Here is a 17,820-nt window from a genome sequence, read left to right on the forward strand (position 1 = left end):
AGAGAGGGAGGGAGGGAGGGAAGGAAAAAAGGAGAGAAAGAAAGAAAGAGAAATGAAAGAAAAAGAAAGAAAGAAAGAAAGAAAGAAAGGAAAGAAAGGAAGAAAGAAGAGAGAGAAAGAAAGGAAGAAGAGAGAGAAAGAAAGGCCATATGAAGCCTGTATGAAACACGATGGGCACAACACAAGTATCCCCAAACACCAAACATTTCTGGGATCTTGCCACTTAATCAGCATTTCATCCTAATAGAATTTTATAGACATAGTTTTAGTCACAAATTACCCACAAGAGCCCACCACACTGCTATAAGTAATCTGAAAATAGACCCATATTCTATGTGCCAGTGACCAGGGCAGTGTCTGCACAGAAAAATTTCTGAGCTAAAATAACTGATCTCCAGGGCTGGAGGCATAGCTCAAGTGGTAGAGTGCCTGCCTAGCAAGTGTGAGGCCCTGAGTTCAAACCCCAGTACCACCACAAAAAACACAACAGATCTCCAATGAAAGACATCTATAAGAAGGAGGGCTACAGAAGACAGGACCCTCTGCAAGTGAACAATAAAATAACAGAATGGGAGAAAGTGAATTGAGCTAAGGATTGTCAAAAACATCATGGAAAAGGTGAAATGGGTCCTGAGGGGCATGAGGAGAGGTGGCCCTCAAGTGACTAGAGGGCATCCCAAAGTCAGAGAGCATCTGTTTAAAAATAAGAATGTAAGGCTCGGGGTGTAGCTCAGTGGTAGAGCACTTGCCTAGCATGTGTGAGGCCTGAAATAGATCCCAAGTGCAGTAAAAAGAGAAAAGAAGCAAAAATACAAAGAGAAGAGTAACATGCTCAATGTTCTAACCAAATATGGGTCAGATTCCAAAGGTGAAGGTCAAGAGCTTCTCCGTCTGGTATCACCTGAGTGACACCCATTATTCTATTAAGTTTAGAAACAGATTTGCTACCACTGCCTAGCTTATCACATAGTCCAAGTTACACCTGCCCTAGTTTTCTGGTCTGTGAAAATGAGAGGATTCAATCAAAAGACAGATAGGGTCCTTTTCCCATCTTCTAAGACTGAAGTAATAATTATAAACATAATCAATAGAATTTTTCCCTTTAGAAAAAAACGATTATTTAAAAATGCATCGTTCTTTGGAAACAATATGAAAAAGTTTAAAATAGAAAGGGAAAGTGTCCCCTCTTCCCTAACTTTGGTGGTCTGTAGCCATCTGGAATTTGGCCAGATGCAAGTGTATGACCTTGAGTCATTCACTTAGCTTCTGGGAGACTCGGTTTCTCTGTGTGCTAAAGGGAGCTCAGCCTCCGCTCAGGGAAGATGAATGGGCACAGGTGGGTGAAAGTGTTTCCACAATGGGTTCTGTGCGGGCAGTCATGCTTCCCTCTCCGGAGTTTGCCAGGATGCCCACCAGGTGGGGATGCTGATGCTGCCAACTCTCTTCCTCTCCATGCAGTCTCATCCCTCTCAGCAAACAGCCTCCCTCAGTGAGTCAGGGCGATAAAGGGCGGACATCCATGACAGGAGAAAAATGGAAAAGGGCCTCTTGGTTACAACAACCAAAGTAAAAAACGCTCATAAAACTATCTCTGAATCATGTTTGCATCCTCCTGATAAATCAGACCATGAGGAAACTGGTGTATGTGAGTGACCACTGGAAATCACTTGTTTGCAGCTGTCTCCAGCTCACTTGTTTCTGCAAAGATACATGTTCTGAGAAGCAGATGGACAATATGAAAACAGTCATTTCCTCAGCTGCCCCTGTCCTCATCCCTAGTCCTCATCCTTTGTATTAGACTGAAGAAGCCAAGAAGAAAATGCACACATCATTTAACCTTGGAGCCAATATGGGTCCCTAAAATCAACTAGTAGTTGATAAAAGGAAGTGCTGCTCCATCCAGAGTATAGAAGAGTTTAACCATGACAATGATGAATGCTGTCACTATCTAGTGGACTTAACATACTAAAATGCATCTGTTTCATGAACTCTTCTGTTCCTGGGACAAACAAATGTTTTTAAAATCAGCTGCCAAACATACACAAATGACAATTAATATGAGTAGTTTGAAAACACTTTCCAATGTATTTGATCCTGAATGTTTCAAAAGGGAAATTGATATTTATTGAAAACTTAGTAGGTTGACAGCCACTTCGAATTTGTTACGGTCCTTGATTCTTAATAGCAACTTTTAATTTTCGGTGGCATTAGCCTCAATTTGCAATGACAAAACAAAGGCCATTATGGGCTGCCACCTCTGCTGGGCTCTTTCCTTACAGTCATGTGCTCTTAGAGATTACAACCTTATCTCTTGTTGAGTCTGTAGATCACTCTATTGCTTCAGAAAATAAAATACTGCAAATTTTAAGTCAAGGTGACAGTGAAAAATGTCAATTTTCTATACTATGGTCTTGTGTCTATACTATAAGGTCCTTCCTTGATCAACCAAAGGCTAATTATTTCCGGCACCTTGTTTACCCAGAGGTGAGGTAACTGGTCCAGTAGAGGAACTGGTCTTTCTTTAAGAAAGCTCCAACCTTGCCCTCATTTGAGGAAATCTCAGACCCATCACCACAGCAACAGAGTAGAGGATCCCCCATCTCCCCTCATTACTAGCATGATGTCTTAGCAAGACTGCTGTCATTCCCCTCAGGAACCACATCACCAACCAGACCCTTTTCACACTATCAGCTACCCCTTAAAAATGGGATCATTCGGAAGCCTAATCAGAAAAACAGGAAAAGAACAAGAACACACTATCAGCCCAGTGAAATCTGCTGGAGACTTTGTCCTTCTTAATCAATTCATCTTGAAAGTTTAAGTAAAATATAAAGCCCAAGAAGATGATACCTTCCATGTAATTCCATCGTCCCAAGTTCTACAGATACTCAAAATTATGGTCTTACAAAGAAACATAAACAAATGTGAATCTGAACCCCACCTGGGAAATTCTCACCTCCTAAGTCCTCACTGATCTAAAAAGCTACACAAGTGCTATTTCAAATATGGCTGCCTCATCCTCGTCAAGAGATTTTGGCAAAAGAAAAGAAAGAAAAAAGAAAAGCACCGGAATTTAAATAAACAAAATGAATCTCCAAGTTTCATTTTCACTTTTAGTGACAAATATAAAAATAAATTTTAAGACAGCACAACATACCTTACCCACTTCAGAGAGACTGAGCAACACTCCACATAAAAAGAAGTTCTTGACCAAAAATGCTAAAGAAACACCACCAGAATAACAGAAAGAACCTCCTGGAAGTATCTAAGAAGACTTCGGTTAACCCAAGCAAAGCTCAGCAGTCTGCAAATTAAAGTAGAAACCATTCAGCTCTAACCTGCATTTGGAGGGAAGTCTTCATTAATACTAGTAAACAAAAATAAAAAGTAATATCCTAAGGAAAATTGAGACCTGGGTATTTCTTCTCTCTCACAATATTGGCTTACAGCTTAGCAACAAGGGGGTGGAGAAGGAAATTCCTCCGTTCACCAACCTCCCCTCGGATGCCTTTTTAGAGAGCCCTGTGTACAATGCATTTTAAAAACCTATTGTTGGGGCTCAGATTTTTTTTTCTTCTCCTGGCTTTAAAATCAATGAACTCTTGAAATACCAAACAAACAGGAATAGAGTAGGCAATGCACCAGCAAGATGATGTGCCTTGAACCCACATTCTAGAATACCTTAGGACACGCTTTGACAGAAAATTATTTCACTCAGCAAAACTATTTAATTTTACTTTAAAAAGTTTTCCTTGGGCTGAGAATGTAGCTTGGTGGTACAGCATTTACTAAGCACAGACATGGCCTAGGGTTCGATCCTCAACATTTAAAAAGAAAACAAAGTTATCTTCATTCTTAATAGAAAAATGAGAGTATTTCAATACTTGAGATTGAAGTAATCTAAGAATGAAGTCCTTAACTAAAGGAACATCCATGAGATCACTGCTTACTCAACAGAGACTGAACCCTGGTGTTCATTCTCCTTAATCTGCCTGGAGCTGGATGGAACAGCTAAATCCTCCTTGTCAGTCAGATGAACAAGACTAACATTAGACTGACTAACAGTCATTTTCCTTCCTCCTCTGTATCTTCCCAATGATAAGAATGCCAGCCTATATACAGTTTTATTATCGATATCTAATAAAAGCAAACCAAGAGCTATCTCTTTTCTTGCTGAGTCTCACAGACTAGATAATGTGTTTGCTAAAACTATCACAATCTAAAGGGAGGTAAAGTAGGAAAGGCAGAATAGGGACCATGAACACTTGCAAAACTTCAGCAAATACAGATACCAAGATTTAGAATCATAATCAAGAGGATGAGAACAATATGTTAAATACTGCCAAATTATTGGGGTTGGTAGTGGACATCTATAATCCCAACACTCAGAGACAGAGGCAGGAAAATCTATAGCCAACCTGGGCTATAGACCCTGTCCCAAAAAACTAAACAGCAAAGTCAAATTGTCCGACAGTAGTGGGCTATTTGTTGCTTCCTCTATTTTAGAACTGAGTGCTAATCAGATGCCAGGCTCTCTAATAAACCCCCCATTTCCTCATTTAACCCTCCCACCACCCTATGAGCTGAGTACTGCTATCCCCAATTTATAGAACCAAGCTTACAAAGGCTCCATAATTTGACCAAAGTCACACAGATAGGAAGTAAGAAGACAAGGACTTGAGCTTGGGCTCCCCAATGCTGGAATCCATGCTTTAAACCTACACTCTCTATCAGCCATCACCTTGCAAATCTGCACCTGTGCTTTTGTGGCACCTCATTCAACTTCTGCACCACGATTTACTTTTCCCTGAACTCTTTCAAGTAGGGGCAGAAAATTTTTTATTTTATTTTATTATTATTATTATTTTTTTTTGGTGGTACTGAAGACTAAACTCAGAGCCTCAGGCTTACCAGGCAAGCACTCTAGCATTTGAGCTCCCACAGAATTCTTCTGATCCCCTGAGGACCTCACAGATAGAGTATACTTCTCAAAAACAAGAGCAAGACAAAAGGTGGAGATAACCAAGTGTCCACTGGTGAATGGATGGATAAAAGGTATGATACACACACACACACAATGGAAAATTGCTCTACTTTTTTCTTCTGTGCTGAGGATAGAACCCATGCTCTTCAGCTTGTGATGGAAAGAACGCTGATTACAGTGTTGCACACCTGCAGTTCCAACTACCTGGGAAGCTGAGTAGAAGAATCACTTGAGCTTAGGAGTTTGAGACTAGCCTGGGCAACATAGCATAGTGACTAAATTAATTCAGTAAATAATTATTCAGTTTATTTAAATAAACTGTAAATACATTAAGTAAGCTAATTAAATAAAGAATTCTGATAGATGCAACAAAAGAGATAAGCTTTGAAGACTTATGCTAAGTGAAATAAGCCAGTCGCAAAAGAACAGATAGTGTGAGTGAACTTACATAGGTTTCTAAAGCAGACAAATTTAGAGAGACAGAAAATAGAATGACAGTTGCCAGGCTGAGAATGGAGAATGGAGAGTTATTATTCAGAGGATAAAGAGTTTCAGGTTTGCAAGCTGAAGGTGTCATGTGAAGGGGTGGTGATGATGGCTATGCACTGGAGAGAACACTTCAAAATGGTTTAGATAATAAATCTCACATTATGCATATTTAATTAAGATGAACAACAAATGCAAAAACTAGGACAGGCTGGGGATGTAGCTCGGTGGTAGAGCACACACTTAGCCTGAATGGAGCACAGGGCTCAATCCCCAGCACCACAAAACAAAACAAAAACTATAAGAACAAATGTCTATCACAGGAACCATGCCTCCTGGGGCTTTCAGATGGAAGTCACACTACTGTCACAGATGTCAGAAACCTTGTCCTCCACCAGAAAGCTATCCTACTAGTGTGACACCAAAGCCCTCTAGGAAGGATAAGCCATTCAAAGCTGCCTCTGATGTGTTCCATCCACTGCCTGGAACCCACCTTTCATGAGCATGCCCTTTGCAACAGACTGGAAGCAAGAGGAAACATCAAACACCCGAAAAGTACGACTTTGAGAACCCAGCAGGCTCATCTTCCTGTTTCAGAGGGTGGTCTGGTGTGGGCCTCTCATGTCTGGCTCTCTGAATGCCAGAGGGCAAGTCTGGGCATTCATCAGTCCCCTTATCACACAACCAGTGTGGCAAAATTATAGGGAAGGGACAGTTTTCACCTTGGAAATGGGTGGAGCCAGCATCAACTGGTAAAGGAAACAATACTGAGAAGTGTGACAGTTTGGGATTCATTTGATGAGAGAGGTGAGATAATGAGGCTGCTGCCCCAGTCCTGGGGCCAGTGCTGCCCTGGCAGTAGACAGCACTTCAACTCGGGTCCTTTCCTACCAATCACACTCCTGCAGCATCCACTGAGGACGCCCCCTCACCACCCAGCCTTGGCCCACTGGGTACACTTCTGGGAATGGACCACTTGACCTTCAAACGCTCTGAGCCAACTCACGACAGGGCATTTAGAGACCACTGTATTCAAGACAGAGGCTAGGCTCTGAGGTCAGACAAGAAGGGCACTTCCTCCAGGATAAAAATGTCACCATAGGCGAATTCCAGGGGACTTTTCTCCTTTGGCTTTCAAAAGTCATTTTCCATGAACCTTTTTATGGTCATGACCTGTACACTCTCCTTTCACTTTATTTTATCCTTCTTCCTCCTTAGGTAGGCAGCCAGGCTTTTAAATGGATGCTTCTGGGATTTGCTATCAAGGAGTAAGCTTCTTCCAGGATTTTGTAAAATTCTAAGTCATCAACAAGATTATACGAGGTGTTCTAGAAAGGGCCCTTTCTCCTTCTACCTGTGGGTGTGCTGTCCTGTTCTCTGGAGGTTCCTCTGGGAACTGGCAAGACTTCAGAGAAGGGATTCTCAACTCCAGATCCCCAACTGAGCAAGGATTCCCGTTGCTGGTCCCATACCTGCATGGACTACTGGAGAGCCCCAAACCTGACCATGGACAGAAATCATTCAGAGCAAGGCAGATAGGTGTTATAGGATGAATCTTGTGCCCCTAATTCTTTCTGTTGAAGTCCTAATGTGAGGACTAAGCATGAGGCGAATGAGACCTTTAAGGTAGGCCCGCCTCTAATATGACTGAGGTTCTTACAAGAAGGGGCCATTTGGACACAGATATTCATACAGGTAAGATGCTATAAAGACACAAGGAGGGGCTGAGAGAGTGACTCAAGTGGTAGAGCACCTGCTTAGCAAGTGTGAGGCCCTGAGTTCAAACCCCAGTACCACAAAAAAGAAACAAACAAAGCACAGGGAAAAGATGACCATCCATAAACCAAAGGGAAAAGCTAGATTAGATAATTCCTTACAGCCTGAGAAGGAGCCAACTTTTCCAACACCGTGACCTTGGCTTTCTGGCCTCCATAAGAAAATGTTATTGTTTAAACCATCCAATCTGTGGTGCTTTGCTATTGCAACTGTAGCAAACTACTATATGAACTGGAAATCACAACTAAAATCAGTGTAGACAGGTGTTGTATGACTTCCTCTCACCACTTAGCACCTTCTAAAACCTCAGGCCCCAGATATAACCACAAGGTTATGTTCTAAAAATAACTCCAATTAATTTTTCTTTTAACTGGACAAGTTCAAGGCTTGGAGACAAAATTAATTTGTGGGAGTTTTTAAATGCTATAATTTTTTTTTAAGATATTGTTTATGGACTGAGATTCATACCCCAAAGGGAGACAGCCAGCTTTGTCTGCATTAAGCAATAAGTCAGAATAAAGAAGGTAATGATGTAAACACTGACCATAAAAAGCCCAAGGACAAGGATTCAAATCCTGGCCTTGTCACTAGTTATACTCCATCGCCCTAAATTCCTGTGCCTCAGTTTCTTCATGTGTAACAATAAAAAATATTGTAATAATGAAACTAGGCATGGTGGTACATGCCTATAATCCCACACTCAGGAAGTGGAGGCAGGAGGATTGTGAATTTGAGGCCAACCTGGACTCCACAGTAAGACCCTATTCTCAAAAGAAAAAAAAAAAAAAAGACAAAACTGTATAATAATGATATCTTCCTTGGAGGCTGTTCTGAGGGTTAAATATGAAAATCCTTATATAGCAGTATATGCAGTAGGGCCTGATTTTCAATAAAATATATTCATTCTCATCAGGAAGCAGCTTAAGCCCACGTTAAGCTCGAGGTTATTTACGCTATGTAAGTCTGAACTCACTGCAAAAACACAAAACTGTACTTTTTTCCAAGTTACACTCTTCTGAAAGAAGTGTGGTCACAGTTCATGGATGAAAACAGATCTGTGTGAAAGGCTCATGGTTTATTAAATTGTACCCCATTGTATGATGTCTTCCTCAGTTATTGCTACAAACTCTGCCCCGGAACGTTGACTTCTCGAGAGCCTCACTAGCTGGCCATATGCATTTTTACAAGTGTTTACAGCAGTCAGTCATACAATGATTCTCACTAGCATTTTTCCAGGCAGACTTAAAAGGCATTATTTGTGACAAACTGGGTTTAGTGGATCATGTGGAAGGTGACATAAGTTATCAAGTCCAAGAGGATCCCCGTGAAGTCAATGAGAAGTGACAATACACTTAAAGAGTGTGGGTTAGGAGAGCAGGCAGCTGCACCAGGACAAAGGACAAAGATGCACAAACAGAGACTGCCTTTAAAATTAAAGGACTAGGCAGCACCAATGACTAGTCCCTATAATCCTAGCTACTTGGGACGCTGAGATCAGGAGAATCGAGGTTCCCAGCCCAGGAAAATAGTTAGTGAGACCATATCTAAGAATACCCAATACAAGAAAGGGCTGGCAGAGTGACTCAAGTGGTAGAACACCTGCCTAGCAAGTGTGTGGTCCTGAGTTCAGACACCAGTACATCCAAAAAAAAAAAAATTAAGGAACACAACACCCAGAGCAAATGATGTTCAGGCAGTTGCAATGAGTAGCTTAACCATACTGAAGGCTAAAACTCTTGTCCTGACTATTCTCCTTCCTCATGAGAGTGGGCCAAGCCTGCTACCTCAGGTCCCATCCTCAGTCAACGCAGAACCAAAGAGGGGAGCAAACATATGTACCCAGGGCCTGGCTTGGACCAATGCACCTAACCTCTCCCAGCTGCAATGTTTTCATCTTTAAATAGGATTAAAACTACTCACAGAGGGACGGTGAAGCTAAAAGAAGATGTACTGGCCTGCTCTATATTACTGAATACAATATTGATTTCTGAATTTTCTCTAGATAATTACAATAATTTTGCAGGTGCAAACCTTCCCTGTTTGTGACAGCCCATAATCCTCCATAGCCTCCTGTCGTTCTCCACGCCCGCCCACCAACCTTCCTACAATGGGGAGTAGCTCCTTGCTTTTAAATGTAGCATCCTTTAGAGCACATCAGCTGGAAAAACAAGTTTCCCAGTCTTGGGAAAGACACATTCCACCCTGGCCAGGGGCCCAGTGCTCTAGCTTCTTCTGCCCTGACCTCTGAGTGCAGCTGCTGGGGTTGGGTGTTCTGTAGCCAGCCAGGCAGCGCCCATGACCTCCTTTCCCAGTTAAGGCCCCTCCTTTCATTTCCAGGAGGGATCAAAGTTATGGGTGGTGGGGGGTGGGGGTGGGGGAAGGCACAGAAGTTGCAAAGAGATTTCTTTTCCTTGGAATGCCTTGGTTTTCAATCCAGTTTTATTCCAAAACTTGCCTAGAGCAATCAACTTCTCAGATAATATTCATAAAAATCTACTACCAATGACTAAAGAAAGCAGGTGAAAAAAACCCAACTGTTTTAGAATTCTGGGTCTGGAGAAAAGCAAGTTTAATTTCAGAATAAAACCCGAAAGTAGGTGAAAGTATTTGTAGCAGTTCTCAAGGGGTCCTTACAACTGCTGATTAACAGTTAAGGGGCTGGGGATGCAGCTCATGAGTAGAGTGCTTGCCTAGCATGCTGGAGGCTCTGGTCCCCAATCCCTGACTCTCAATACAATAAGATGATAGTTTCACTTCCTGGTCATGACTCAGGTTGATATTCGGCTCACCAAAGGAAGAAAAGGAGAGAAAGAGCCAGAGGACAAGGAGAGGAAATAGCTCCAGTTGTTCTGGGCCAGAATCTAAAGAGAAAGGGCAGGAAGGAAACAGGGGAGGTGTCTGTCAGCAGAAGTGCCTACAGGGTTGTAGAATTCAGAGGATCTGAGTAAGAAAAGAAGCAGCAGGGGTCCTAGGGGTAAGGAATGAAGTAGGAATGACCTCTGCCTCCTTTCCCCAGCCTGGCATTTCTTTTCTTTCCTCCCCCAGCCACCAGGTGGCAACGCTAACCCAACACCACCTCCTTGGGAGTTGAAAGGTAGGACCCAAGTCTGGGCAAGAAAAAGAAAGCAACACAAGGCACCGATGGACTCCAGGCAGACTGAGGGGTGGGTGTTATTTCCACTGCCTCATTGGTACTCAAGCCAGATATGCTCAGAACACTAATGGAGAGTATTCATGCTTCAATTTAAGTTCTTTTTCGCTCTTCAAGTACCCATCAGAGATTCACATTTGCATAGCACATTGCAATTTGTATCATCTAAGATCCACTTGCTAGACATTTGCATACATCTGAAGCTACAGAATGTATCTGTAGGATGTGAATTCTAGACACAAACAACTAGATCCACGTTTCTCAACAGCAACACTATCGATATTTTGGGTTGAGTTTGAGTCTGTCCCATGCATCCTAAGACGTTTTATCCCCATCACTGAGACAGGTGCATCTCTGCTGATTCTAGTCCTGAGCCTTGGCCAGTTTTCATAGTGATAACTGTTAAGCCTTCCAAGTTGACAGTCGCAGAGCTTCCTCACATTCTAACGTGCACTGGACTCCTCTTCAAACTCAGTTTCTGATTCAGCAGTTCTGAGACAGGACTCGGGATTCTCTCTAGTTTCAAACCACACAGAGAGCAGCAAGGCCCTACAGTGCTGGTTGAGGACAAGGAGGGAGTCAGGTAGTAAACACTGGCCTCATATTTAGTAGCTATGGGATTCCTGTCTGGTTACCTAAAAAAAATCTCTTGGTGCCTCAGTAGTCACATTTGAAAAATGATGGTGATTTCAAAAATTAATACAGTGGAACAACCAACTTAGCATCTGGCACTCAAAAAAATGGAATTCCCTCCCCCATTCCTCCTTGGCTCCTCCTACTACCATGCCAAGTAACTTCAAGATCAAGGCATCCCTGGGGATTACAGGGACTTCCCCAGAAGAGAAAAAACGTGATCCATTCTGAAACAGGGCTGGCAAAGGGAAGGATTTCTTCCCTTTTTTGCTCCTCTATCTTAACACCCTCTTTGCTGGTCCTCCCATAACATCTGTCACCCTTTAGAGGCTGTGGCTTGCTTTGATAATGAAACATAGGATGAAAAGAATATTTAAAAACAATGTACGCATTGTAACTGCACGCAAAAGCTATGCCTCCCATTCTCCCACTGATCTCTGTGCTGGACTTAACACTGATCTCAACCTTTCTCTAAAGGAAAAATGATCCCAAACAGGACTTGTCACAGTCACTTTGGACATAACCTAAGTTTCCAGCATGATTTGTTCCTTTTCTTCTCCAAAATGAAGGAATTCTTCTCATCCGTAATTGTGTCAGAAGGGAATTCTTGCTAGCTTTGCAAGGATAAAATGTTCTGATACGAAACAGGAATTTGCTAAGCTAAATATAGCTTTGCAATCACACAGCACGAGGCACAGGGACCCTCGGTTTTCCTTCATATGCAGAAAATGCTTTTGAATTCTGGGCTGGGAAGTACTTGGATTTTCCAGAATATGAAACTAAAATTTATTCCTTTGGGAACTCATTCCCGCAGCCCCCGCATAAAACCAGCTAAACAATGGTGTATTTTTCTCTTTGTAGGCTTTATCAAAAAACTAACTAGTGAGGCACTGCTCCAAACAGAGTGGGGTTCTGCATTAATTCCACTGTGGCCCTGACGTCACGATAGCAAAAGCTGAGGCAGTCAGCTGTACTGGAAGAGGGGCTGAAAGCTGTCAGTTAACGACAGCCAGGAAGATGTGGTTTGGACACGCTTCACCCAGGTGCTGGGCTCAGGCGGGCAGTGGCAGAGCTCTGAATTAGAAACTGAATTCAGGCAACTAACTGCAGGATGGGAAGAAGAGCAGGTGGTATCCCTCCCTTTCCCCTGTCTTAGGAGTGGTACTCTGCACCCAGGTCTCAGCTACAGGAAGCACTAACTAGTCCTAGCCTCACAGGCTCACCACAAACACGCTGGAAAAAGAGCCACAGGGCATGGACAAGACCGTCTCCTCTTCCTGGAACTTGGTGTGGTATGCGTGGACTTCCAAACACACAGTCTTCTTCCAACCCACAAAGACTAAAAACCTGGAAGTCCTGGCAAAATTCTCTTCTGAAGCCATAGCCAACCAAGTCTGGGCACTCTAAGCACTGTGGGGAGACTCAGCCCTGCTGGTCACCCTGGAACACTGTTGTCACATTGCTGTTTATCCTTGCTCTGCACAAGGAGACGCCTTCTCAAAGTCCCAGCTGTGGTCTGAATACTTATGGCTCCTCCCCAACCATATGCTGAAGGATAATCCCCAAAATGATGGAATGGGGAGGGGGAGCTTTAGAGCTTGATTAATCATAAGGGTAGAGCCCTCATGAATCTGAGGAGACAGTCAGAAGGATCTATAAATCAGAAAAGTGAGCACTCACTCATCAAAAGACAAACCTGTCGGTGCCTTGGTCACGGACTTCCAGCCTTCAGAACTATGAGACATAAATTTCTATGGTTTATAAGCTACTTGGTGTGTGGTATTTTATTATAGCAGCCGACAATAAACTATGACAGTGCCTTGCAAAAGTGTGTGCGAAGCAATAATGTTCATCTTTATGTAATGTAAGGAGAGGTTAATATTTCTGAGGGCTAAGGTACAGTTCAGTATGCACAAGACCCTGGATTCAGTCCCCAGAACCAAACCAAAAATTATTTCTGGACCTGCATTTACCTATTTTTACATACTGGCTTACTTTCTCACCAGTCCCAGGTGGCAAATGAGGAATTCAGTTCAGAGGCTCCACATTGCAGAAAGCCTAAATAGCTCCAGGATTGTCTGAGTTCTAGATATGAAATCACTCAGGACCAAAGGCCAGGGACTCAGAACAAAATGTTTTACTTAAGGATCTCCCTGGTCCAGGGTGTATTCCTTACATCCTAAGTGAGAGCCAAGACTGCACATATGGACTCAGTATCCAATCTAGGCTCGGGCCCGGAGGCAGTAAGTTCTCAAGCTTCATTTGGCATCATGAGGAGAGGCCATTTGAAAGCCAGGATCCAAGCACCTCAAAGATGTGTGATCCTGACATCTGTGCCAGGAACCAGAATTCCTTGTATTGATGCTAGGAGTCTCTGAACCACATGCCCAAGTAAGCAAGGCAAATTCCTAGGAAACTGGGTGTCTCGTGCAAGGCCAAGGTCCTTAAACAGTTTTGACACTGGAGCATCATAGGACCTGAATTGGACAGTCCCCTTCCACAGGCATTTCAAAGAGGGATTTCCCTTCAGCAGTCACTAACTGAAAAGAAAACTTTTCACACAGGTACCACAAATTGGATCAGGTGCTATGGTTTTCTGCTTTTTAAGTCATGCTGTTTGTGAACCCTTGGTTACTTTTACTAACTGACGCACTTCATAAAAGGTACATTCTAGCCCATTTAGTGGAGAGGTTTGGGCCAAGAGTAGAGGATATTTTTCGTATGTTTATTTAAAAGAATGATAATGTTCAAAATAATGATTCTTCTTTGTCCACCTCACAATAGTGCTATGAAATAATCCATCCATCCCACTAGCTCTATGTCAAACTGTCAAAAGTTAAACGGTAACACAAAATGAACTACATTCTCTACACTTCTCAGGATCTTCCTAAAGTCATTTTTACGTCAACTTTTAATGCAAGTTGTCACTTTATATATTGATTCGCCTTCCTATTTTAGTAAATAGTCAACTCATTAGCTCTTTAAAAGACTCTTACAGCAGTTGGAGCAGGAGAGTTCCAACAGCATCAGCATCTATGGTGTGTGTCACTGAGTAAGCTTAATGCTTATGACTAGGGTCCCAAAAATTGCAGTCCATTTTCCAATTTGAGCAGTTTCTGACTTACTCAAAAGTGTAAACAGGAAGCAAATAAAAAAACAAATGAGTTACCAATGATGCAAGTGCTTCAAGAGTAAGAGGAGGAGAGGATGTCAGTCAAGTCAAAAGGAGGTGGGGGTTCAACCTTGAAGAACCGGCACAGTCAAAGCTTCCAGACCAGTGTGAAGGATGAACAACTGATCTGCTGAATAATTGCTGGCATTTTAAAAATGAAGCTTAAAAACTATTCACAAAAGCAAGAGACCCTACTTGAAAAGAAAGCTAAAAGCAAAAGGATTGGGGGTGTGGCTCAAGTAGTAGAGTGCTTGCCCTGAGTTCAACGCCCAGGACTGCTTTTAAAAAAGGACTCTGGTCAATTTAAGAACACAACTAACAGGCTGGGATGCAACACGTACAATGTTCCTCAACCTATATCTCATTTAAAATGAATGTGCAGTACGTAGGTTTGGGTATCCCCACCTTTACAGATGAATGAACTGGGATTCCACTTCTGTGGCATGCTCAAGATCTTACAGAGAGAACTTGTCCAAGGCACTAAGGTGCTTTGGCTGCACCATATTTCTAGATAGCTGCAGCAGCTATGCATTTGGCTCTGCTCACTTGGTCTGCTCCAATCAAACATCAAAACCATCCATAAAGTTCCTGCCCACCCCTCAAATAAAAAGGGGTCAAATCATAGTGAGATTACCCAGGAGGTTTTACAGCTCTCTCTTCTTCCTTGACACTCACACCATGACCCCTCAACCAACATGTTTCCTCCCTAGACGTAGGGGACTAAACAACAACAACAACAAACCCAACACAGCAAATCCACTTGAGGGAAATCCCACCACTTTGTCCTGTCCTCAGCTGGGATGAGGACACCAGCATGATTCTGCCTCACAGCGCATTTCCTCCAGTTGCATGGAAAGTTACTCTCAGACTGCCACCAAGATGGGAACAAACTCCAGTTACACGTCTCTTGATCCTACTCAACTGTATCCTTTCTAGCCTGGTAGCATTGGTACTCCTAGATGGGAGATAGGGGCCACAAAGGGGAAAGAGGTGTATGAGGTCCACAAATGTTCTCAGTCCCTCCTCTCAAGCTGTCTGTCCTCTCCTGAACCCCCTCGAGCTCAGATTCCATCTCAACAAGAAAAAAGAAACTGTCATGGACTCTGGAGAATGCACACCCTGTTTTATTGCAGGAAGAAGAGATAGGTTTGGTCATTTCATTTTTCTAGTATTCAGCTCTCAAGACAGCAGAGCAAAGAGTAGAAATTAAATCTGTACTGAAGATTTTCATTTTCTAGAAAGCATCCAGTCCATCCCAGAGGAGGTCCACAATTACACTTCATATCTATGCTAACATCATGCTGTGTCCACAAAATCCTAAACTGTCGATGGAAAGGCTCCGATATCTTCACCACAGTACATGCACCAAGGCAAGATGGGGTATCCATCTATTACACCTTAGAAAACATTTTCATTCACAGCAGTTAAAACAAAGTTTAAAACCATAGGTCTACACTTCAGGTATTCTGTTACTTAGAGACCCCATCTCTTAAGCACTCTGGCTAATTAAGTACTAATGAAAAATCACACAGATAAACTCTGGAACTTTCTCTTTGAGTCAAGTTTTTCTTATAGAATAGAGAAGGTTTCAATTTTCCCATAATACATTCCTGAAAAATGTGGTTACAGAGAGACTGTCCAAAATTTGGACATTAGTCTTCTATGTTCTTAAAGAGGATTACCTTATAGGGAAGGGCTACATGTCAGAGGAGATTATCTTATCTCCCACCATAGTGAACGGAGGCATGCCTCCCTGCCACAGGCTCCCAAAAGTGCTGCTGGGCGAGCCAGGGCCATGGAGGCTTCACAGAAAAGGAGCTTCTGGGTGTTAAGTTCACACAATGTAAAGGAAATCATACTATCAAAACCTATTAAAATTGTTGAACCTCCTAAGTATATTGAACAACTACTTCAATGTTCCAAAACTGGTTCAAGGTAGAGCATCTACTCTACCAACGTTGAGACATGTATAAAATTAAACAGTGGAACTCAACACCAAACCTTTTGTCCTGAGAAGTAAATTTTTAGCATGCTCCTGTTTCAACACAAGCTCCATCCAAATTCAGTTTCATCTTTATTTGAAGCATTCCTTATTACCCTAATAAGCAGACACTAGTAATAACTATGACAGAAATCTGGGCCATGGGTATTTTAAGAGTCCACTAAATCTATCAGGACAGTATCTAGATAAGAATGATAATAATACTTAGAAACTACAAAATGTTAGCTTTTTAAACAAGTGTTGGCTCTATATATTTAAAATAATAATAATAATTATAGTACTGAAGGTTTTAGAAATGAAACGACCAATGGGGCCATGTTTCTCTCACTTGGTAAGTTAAGACAACCTGCTTCATCTTACTGGCCAGAGATCCGAAAGCTACTGAGTCAGAATAAACCATCTATGAAAGTGAAATGAATTCTGACCACACCATTCTGAACTCCGCAGGCAGGAAGCTGAGCCAACTGTCATGCCAGAGCTATGAGATATGGGGATTTCAAAATGTTCGTCCCATTTCAGTGCCTAGCTATCCCTCTCAAGATAGCACCTCGGCATCCCAGAAAGAAAGGAACTCCATAGCGCAGTCTGTTAGATCCGGGAAGTGACGACCCAGACAGGATTACTTCATGCAGTCAAAATAATAGCGGGGCGCACATAGCTCCTGGGGTCCCCCCACCCAAAGGACAAGATGCTGTTTTAAGTAAAGAGCCAAGAATCGAGAATGGGGAGGAGAAAACTGGCAGCAGACAACTGTTCAGAACATGCAAGTCTTTTATGTTTAAACACATACATTAAATTCCTTTCCAGATAGTCCTCATTTTTTAGACAGACTACTATAAAATTTTATTGATCAAAGTTGGGGATGTTGCCAGACTGGGAGACACGGGATGTTTAAATTGGGAACACTTCCAGGAAGGAAAGTGCGGAGCTCAAAATGAACTCAATGAGAACAAAGACAAATCCCTTGGATCGCAAAGGCAGGTGGGTTTGTACTCCAGACGCCTGCGAACATGTGCTGAGACAGAAAGGCGCTTTTTTTTGGAAGCAAACTTGTTCAAAGACTCAACCACACAACACACGCGCTGTATAGACGTGTGCGCAGGCCATTTGCGGGTTACTGGCCCAGCGCTTTCACACTGTTCCCGGGAAGGGTGCTGATTTGCCAAGGTCTGAACACGCTCTATCAGCGCCAAAACACGGCTACCCCAACACGGGAAACTGGCTTTACCGGGTCTGGAGAGATAATGCACCGTCAAAAACAGTTAACCTCTTTCCAAGACACCCCCTTTTTGTGGGTTGGGAGGGATGGCTGGCGCCGTGCAGAAGTGGTGGGGACCTGGGCAACCCTGCCGCCCACCCAGTTCGCCGTGGTGCTCCCCACGCACTGCACGCAGCTCAGCCTTTGCCTCCGGCCCTCGCCGGGCCACCTGCTCCACCGCTCCCCGGCGCGGGCTCCCGGTTTCCCCGGGCTCAGTTTCGGTCCCCTTTAGTCCCCTCCATTCTCTAGCATTTCTCGGAGCGGCCCAATCTCCTTGCTCTTATCCCATCGGCCGCGCCGCCTTCAAGGACTTTCATGCACGGCTTGCTCAGCGCTTCCCCTGTGATATGCAACTTTC

At 43.0% G+C, this 17,820-nt stretch overlaps 1 protein-coding gene across 7 annotated transcripts in view; it reads right to left on the reverse strand.

Moving 5' to 3' along the window:
* Positions 1-17,820, reverse strand: part of Palm2akap2 (PALM2 and AKAP2 fusion) — a 457,408-nt gene that overhangs the window by 84,301 nt on the left and 355,287 nt on the right. The gene's annotated exons all lie outside the window — the stretch shown is intronic.

Source organism: Castor canadensis, chromosome 13, assembly GCF_047511655.1.
Source record: "Castor canadensis chromosome 13, mCasCan1.hap1v2, whole genome shotgun sequence".
NCBI lineage: Eukaryota > Metazoa > Chordata > Mammalia > Rodentia > Castoridae > Castor > Castor canadensis.